Below are 7,839 nucleotides of genomic sequence, written 5' to 3'. Positions count from 1 at the left end.
GCACACACACACACACACACACACACACACACACACACCACAGCTCTAATTTCGCGCAGATGCCTCAAGTTTTACAATTTTGTATGTAACTTGCAAATCAGCATGCCATAGTTCTGACTGCCTCTGTTAACCTCCTGCAAACATTTGAAAGTGGAATGGGGAGCTCAGAGTGGCATGAGGCAATGTGCAACAGTCAGATATGTGTGATAGTTGTGTTCAACGATGACCATCAGAACGACAGAGGAGGTAACTGTTGTCCTGACTATCTGGGCAAGAATTTAATTAAAGCGAAAATTGTCTTGCCCAAGTTACATCCCCACTCTCTAGACCAACAGAGTTTTAGGACAGCTGGTGTTGGGATGGTTCCCAAAGGCCAACTAGCCCCCAAGGCTGCAGCACTAAGAGCCAGCGCAATTTTACCTCCTAGTTTGAGAGTCATAGTCCTTCACAAAAGACTCAGCTGTAAATGATTTCCCATTACAATGGAGAAACCATTGATAATACAGCTCTCACTTTGTTGTTGGCCCAACTGTAAACGTATGTCAGTCTGTGATGTAAGCTTGAGTGTTGGGCCTGTTATCAGATACAAAAGCTCACATGGATGTACAGCCCAGGACATGCAGGTGCTAAGGAAATGTGCAAGCTGACAGACTTGCTGGTCGTGCAACAACAGCGAGCGAGCGGTCTACATCTGGGCAAAAATCTGAAATCCTATGAAAAGTTAGAGAGTACCTTGAAAAACAAGTACAAGACCATCACACCCTCAATCGCATCACAGAATGGAGACATAGGGGGAACAGCTGTGAGCCTGACCTCAAAGGTAGAGCATGACCCATTACCAATCCAACAAATACTGGTGTTTGCTTACCAACAATGTGCAGATTTCTTCAGAATGGAACAGACGAGTCTCTATAGGCCTTCCCAAATACAGTAGACTGTGTCTACTGTATCTGTGTCTGGGCACATTTACTTGTCGGTTGAGAGTTGGGTCTTGACTTGTAGTACGTTTGAGGCCCCCTTACAAGAGGCCTGTTTGCCATTCTGTGGATGAGAACTATACGTTTTGCAACATGTGTGGCAGGCATTTGGAGCCGTATATAGTTAGTGTCTTAATCAACCTGATCAGTGAGGCTTCGGATTGTAGTATGTGTGTTGACTTCAAATCGTAGCACATGACATGTGTTGTGTGTGTGTGTATGCGTCATTGTTTGTGTGCATTTCTACACTTGTCTGGATGTTTGTATGTGTGTGTGGAGGGCGGGATGAGGGGGGTGCTAATTTTTTTTCTTCCCAGTTTTGATTCCCATCCCACCCCCTCCCATTCATTAGCCTTCTGAGTTCCTTTCCCTTCAATATGTTTGGATGTATTTACTTTACTTTTTTGTGCTTATTTCTCCATTTTTATTTCATTTTCATGCTTATGTTTTCCACAAACCTATGATAGGCTGTCAATGGCAGAACACTTGTTCTGTGAAGGTCAGTCATCTGTCCTCGTTTTTTTACTTTCAGGATCTTTCCAATCTATATCAAAACAGTTTCCACAATGGACATGTGCCGGAGGACTGGACACACAGCTTCTTAAAACCCATACCAAAACCAGGAAAGGACCATCATCAGGTAAGCGGCTACCGGATCCTAACCATGCAAAACATTGCTGGAAAGCTCATGGAACGCATGATAGCCAAGAAACTTGCAAGGGATCTTGAACACAGGCACATTCTCCCTTCAAATCAAGGTGATTACAGAACAGGCAAGTCCACATGGGAAAATGCAGCTGCTTTTGCATATGAGGTGTATGAAGGATTTCAAAGGAAAGAAGAAACACTAGCAGTAGCAATCGACCTTGAAGATGCCTACAATAAAGTCCAGTTTGCGCACCTCATGGAGCTGCTACTAAGGTATGGAGTAAGTTTGACACTGACAAGATGGATAGCAGCAGTGCTTCAGGAAAGAACCGTCGTCCTACGCCTCGGAGATTGGGCTGATGTCTGCACCTTCTAAACTATCCATGGGACTGCCACAAGGGTCTCCGCTCTCTCCTGTCCTCTACAATGTCTACACGAAGGGCCTTACAGACTTAAACAACAATGGAATAGCTCGGGTGCTTACTCTTGCGGATGATGGCCTGGTCTTCAAAACTTCGAAAGATGCTCAGGAAAGAACTAAAGCCGTCCAGAAACAACTAAACAATATTGCCCAATGGTGCAAAGACACAGGATCTTCCATCAATCCAGCGAAAGCCCAAACGTTGCTGTGCACCCTCAACAACAGAACCGCGAGCAAATCACCACCTTCTGTGTCATTCGATGGGATTCAGATCGAGAAAACTGAATGCCTACTCTACCTAGGAATACACTTCGACAGGATGCTGACCTTAAGAAAACATACGGAAAAAACTGTTCTCAAATGCAAAAAGGGCCTTTCAGTCTTAAAAGCAATGGCAACCAAAGGTATTGAACAACGCCACCTCTTCCTGCTATACCAAACACTCGTCCTCAGCGTGATCGACTACGGACTTGGGCTAACAACACCGTCTCAAAGCAACCTCCTAAAATTAGAAAGAGTTCAAAATGAAGCTATGAGGCTGATCCTTGGAACAACAAAAGACACGCCCACAGAAACCATGCGATACCTGCTTGACCTTCCTTCAGTGCAGGCCAGAAAAAAGACCTACTTCAAAGCATTAGAAAACCCTCAAAACCCACTGCATGACGCAGTCAAAGAACCAAAAGGCAGCCGTCTAGGACGAGGAAGATCATGGATGGGGCAAGCAGAAGACACAATCCAGCTAGTAGGCCTATGCCGACTACAAGACCTGAAAGAAACAAAAGAATGGGAGAAAAACCCCGAAAACCTCAACCATCTATTCAACACAGCCATTTCACCCACTCTAGGAAGACATTACGGGAATGGCCAGAGGGCAAAACTGATGCGGAAGTGAAGCTACTCATAGAAGAAAACAGTAAAGAAGAGGACATCATCATATACACAGATGGCTCAGTCACCAAAGACCAATCCGGTTGGGGAAGAGAATGCTGCCTACAAAGTCACAACCTCCAGCCTAACGATGGAAGTTGAAGCTGTGACACATGCCCTCCAGTGGCTATCGTCCATCCATACGCCCGGAAACCAACATGCCATGATTCTAACCGACTCAATGAACCTCATACAGAAAATTGAAAACGGAATGGGAAGCCCAGACGGTGGCATAAGGCAATGCGCAACTTTCAGATAAAAAACTCACATGGTCATACTGCCCGGGACATGCAGGTGTTAAGGGAAATGAGCGAGCTGACAGACTTGCTGGTAACGCAACACCAACGAGCGGCCTACATGTAGGAAAATCGGAAATCCTTAGAAAAGTCAAAGAATATCAAAAAGAACAGGTACAAGGCCATCACACCATCGATCGCCTCAAAGAAATAAATGCAGAGAGAGGGAGCGGCCGTAAGTCTAACATGAAAGGTAGAGCACGATGCTTTGCAAATCAAACAAATATCGGCATCATTTCCAAACCAACATTGCGCAAATTTCTTCAAAACGGAACAGAGTCTCTGTGGGCTTTTCCAAATACAATAGACTGAGCAACACACAAGACGCCACGTTCTTGGCATCAGAGATCTTTTCCCATCCCTCTTGCGGCCAGTCAGTGGCAGCTTCTGTGCGTGTGTGTATGTGTGTGTTTGTGTGTACTGTATGTGTGGGTCTGTGTTTCTGAGTGCCTTTGTGCATGCGCGAGAGTGTAAGTGTACACAAGTGTCGGCAGGAGAGTTCTGTGCACGTGCGTGTGTGTGTGTGTGTGTGTGTGTGTGTGTGTGTGTGTGTGAGGGGGAGGGGGGGTGGGGGTGCGGGGGGAGGTGGGGTAGAGGATGAGGTATGTGAGTGTATGCATGCCTACACTGTGGGAGCAACAGAATATTGGAACGTATATATATATATATCTTTGTATATATGTGTGTGGCGTTGGGGATGGGAGATATGTGTGTGTGTGTGTGTGTGTGTGGTTGTACAAGTAAGTATTCATCTGTGTGTGTGTGTGTGTGTGTGTGTGTGTGTGTGTGTGTGTGTGTGTGTGCCGTGGCAGCTGTGATACATAGACTAGAAATGAGTGTGTGGAGGAGGGGGGTAGAGGAGGTGCAGGGTAATGTGTGTGTGTGTGTGTGTGTGTGTGTGTGTGTGTGTGTGTGTTGGAGCTCATGTACGTTTATATGTATTTGAATGTGCTTTCATATCTGTCACGAAACTGCATGTTTGGTGCATATCTGTTATGCATGTGTGGGTGTATGTGTGAATGTGTGTCTTCATGTTTTACATTTATTTGCTTATTTATCATCATTGTTGTCTTATTTATTTATTTATTTATTATTATCATTATTTTATTATTATTATTATCATTACAACTGCCTTTTTATATTATAATTATTATTTATTTATTTATGTAAGCTTATCTATTATTTTTTCTCAAGGCCTGACTAAGCGCGTTGGGTTACGCTGCTGGTCAGGCCTCTGCTTGGCAAATGTGGTGTAGCGTATATGCATTTGTCCGAACGCAGTGACGCCTCCTTGAGCTACTGAAACTGAAACTGAAACTGTCAGGATCAAAATCACCATGCACACCTTCAACTCTATTTACTGTGTCCTATGGGACTGTAATCATCACATTTCATAACTATTTCCGAATTTGTTAAACACTTGCTGACTTTCTAGCCATGATCATTTCAACAAAACTTGAAGAAGAAAAAAGAAGACAATACTCCAAGGGAGGCAATTTTTGTGACTCTTTTATAAAGAAAGTTAGAAAGTAACTCAATACGGAAGTGAAACTAGGTTTTGGGAGAGAAAAAAAACAGAGGGCACAACAACAACAACAAAACTGTCCTCCCCCAGAATTTCTGGGAAATTGTATTCGACGAAGCTCGAACATTTCGGAGCGACAGCAACAGATGTGAAACATAAGATACCGTTACAGTTTGGTGCCCTTGTGCGTGTAACAGGTAAAGAGAGTAGACTTTTCTTGTAGACATTCACATCAGTCAACAATATCAAAGATAAACTGGAGGACTCCTCATAATGTTCCATCTACTCTTAAAATCAGGATCAGGATCGTTACAGAAGACAATCTGACCACCGTCGCGTAAAAACTTTGGCAGACTTGAGGTGGAACCATCAGCGAATGACATCAATGTTATTTTCTGAAACAAAGAATGATCTGTTTGAATGCTACGCGGCCTGTTTCACCCTACTGCGTCGAACGAATGTGTACATCCGTCTAATATGACCGCCAGTTGATGGGATTTTCCGTTTTTTGTTGGTGGTGACCTTGTTTGCTGTGGAGCAGTATATATATCCGGGAGGGAAGCTTTGGATGTCTCGCTGCATGCAGAGGGAACAAGATCAACTTGATTTGGGTTTCGTTTTGCCCACTTTCTGGTAGGTCCACGTAAATTAATGATCTTATGTTTCATTTTTTTGTGATCACAGACGTATATAGGGATAGGTTCGTGGTTTGTGATCATATGTGATCATCCCACCAGAACCTAAAATAAACATGAAGATAAGTTCGGGAGGGGGGGGGGGATTCAATTTTTCAGTGAATCTTGCAACCCCATGTGAAAGATGACAGACGTGCTGTATTTTGATTACTGTGTTGTATAGAGTTTCTTGTCACAACAGAATTTTGTGTAAAACTGAAAGCCAGGCAGCTCTCCTGGCCAGAGAGAGATAGCGTCTTAACAATACAGATTATTACATTTCAACATATTTTTTCCTGTTCATCTGTTTGATATCCCCATCAAAGTAAGTTTTATTCTCTTCTGTATTTTAAAGTGTGCCACTCTGTGATCTATCTACTCGTTTATTTTATTTTTTCTTCTATTTATTTATACATCAGATATTACAAGGTAAGAGACTGAAAAACATCAGCCAGGTTTTTTCAGTTTTTCCATTAATTCATTTGAAAAGTGTACTTGTTCATGCATGATTGTACATGTATACATGATGTTGACACTGAGCTTTGAATGCTGTCTTTTTGATATGTGTCTTCTTTGTTGAATATTGCATGAGTGTTGAACATTTATATTTTTTCTTGATGATTATGAGTGTATGATGCATGTATGCTAGTCTAGCATTGGAACATTTCTTTCTGGCTCTTGGATCAGGCCTATCTTTGCTGTGTGGGCACTTGAAGTTCTACAGCAATGTTGATGAGATTGAACAACTTTTTATCAAAAAAAAAAAAAAAAAAAAAAAAATCCTGATGCTCTCAATTATTAGAATGTATTTTTTCAGTTTTTTATTATTTGGGTCATATATTTATTCGTGAATCCATTTGCTCATGCATTCTTTTCTTCTTCTTTTTTCTGTTTTTTTTTATTGGGGGGGGGCAGGGGTGATTTGTTTATTGATTAGATTCTTTCTTTCTTTCTTTAATTATTATTTTTTTCAGTTCTCATTTATTCATTTATGAAATCTTACAAAGACAGACAGGAACCAAAAGGCAAGAGTTCAGTAGATCATTAGATGGCAATGTTTTCAGTTTTCATTTTATGCAGATTGTGTATTGTGCTTGATCATGTCTGATTCTGTGGATAGAGTATGCTGAGCACAGAGAATGCACACACACACACACACACACACACACACACACACACACACACACACACACGCATGCACACATGCACATGCGCATGTGCGCGCACACACAAACATGAAAAATACAAATACATATATGCACTCAGACACATATGAGCACAGACACACATGTGCACATGCACTCATGTATGCACACATGCACGCACGAATGCTCACACACACACACACACACACACACACACACACACACACACACACACACACACACACACACACACACACACACACACACACACACAAGTTTGTGCATGTGACCACAGTGGGATTGAAGGGTCATGAGAAATGGACATGTGGCAGTCAACATATATGGATAGGAAAGATTTTTTACTCACCTGACTAATGTCATATATATCATTTTCACACATTCAATTGCTCATCAGTGTTGTGCATTTTTATTTATTTTCCCTAGTGGACTTTTGGTCTGAAAATGTTTTTTTCTGCATTCATTGTTCCCCCAAGGACAGTCAGATGGAGTTTGATATATATTCTTTACTTTTGCTTCTTTGAGAATGAGAGTACATGTGTGGGTGGATACAATTTCCTTTGCCCTGTCTGTATTGCTGGCTTTGTTTTGACGGTTTGGCGACCATGTCTTTAGACATTGTTGAAGCTGGTAACTATTGGCAACTGCTGTTTGCGCTTCACGGTGTTCATGCATTATGATTTCACTTTCACTTGTTTCTTTCTGGTTGTTTTTTGGTATGCATCCAGTAAGTGCATGAATGTATATATATATATATGTCAGCAGTGGATGAAACAGGGAAAACTTCTCTGAAAGTTTTGTCAGGAACTGGGGGATTAAATGATATATGTTTCAGTATGAAGGTGAACACATACCACACACACACACACACACACACACACACACACATACATATCACACATACATATCACACACACACACACTCACACATATCACACGCACGCACACACACACACACACACACACACACAAACATAACACACACGCATACATATCACACACACACACACACACGCATACATATCACACACACACACACACACACACACACACACACACACACACACAACACACGCATACATATCACACACACACACACACACACACACACACACACACACACACACACACACACAAACATAACACACACGCATACATATCACACACACACACACACACACACACACACACGCACGCACACACAC

At 42.2% G+C, this 7,839-nt stretch overlaps 1 protein-coding gene across 2 annotated transcripts in view; it reads left to right on the top strand.

The window, feature by feature from the left end:
* The first annotated feature begins 4,820 nt into the window (after window positions 1-4,820).
* Window positions 4,821-7,839, top strand: part of LOC143297463 (uncharacterized) — a 54,832-nt gene continuing 51,813 nt past the window's right edge. For both annotated transcript variants that reach the window (XM_076609860.1, XM_076609858.1), the window contains exon 1: window positions 4,821-5,430. The gene's annotated coding sequence lies outside the window, so the exon portion shown is untranslated. The remainder of the gene's footprint in view (window positions 5,431-7,839) is intronic.

Source organism: Babylonia areolata, chromosome 22, assembly GCF_041734735.1.
Source record: "Babylonia areolata isolate BAREFJ2019XMU chromosome 22, ASM4173473v1, whole genome shotgun sequence".
In the NCBI taxonomy this organism is placed as follows: Eukaryota; Metazoa; Mollusca; class Gastropoda; order Neogastropoda; family Buccinidae; genus Babylonia; species Babylonia areolata.
The sequence above is the reverse complement of the archived record's forward strand: the minus strand, read 5'-3'. Positions and strand labels throughout refer to the sequence as shown.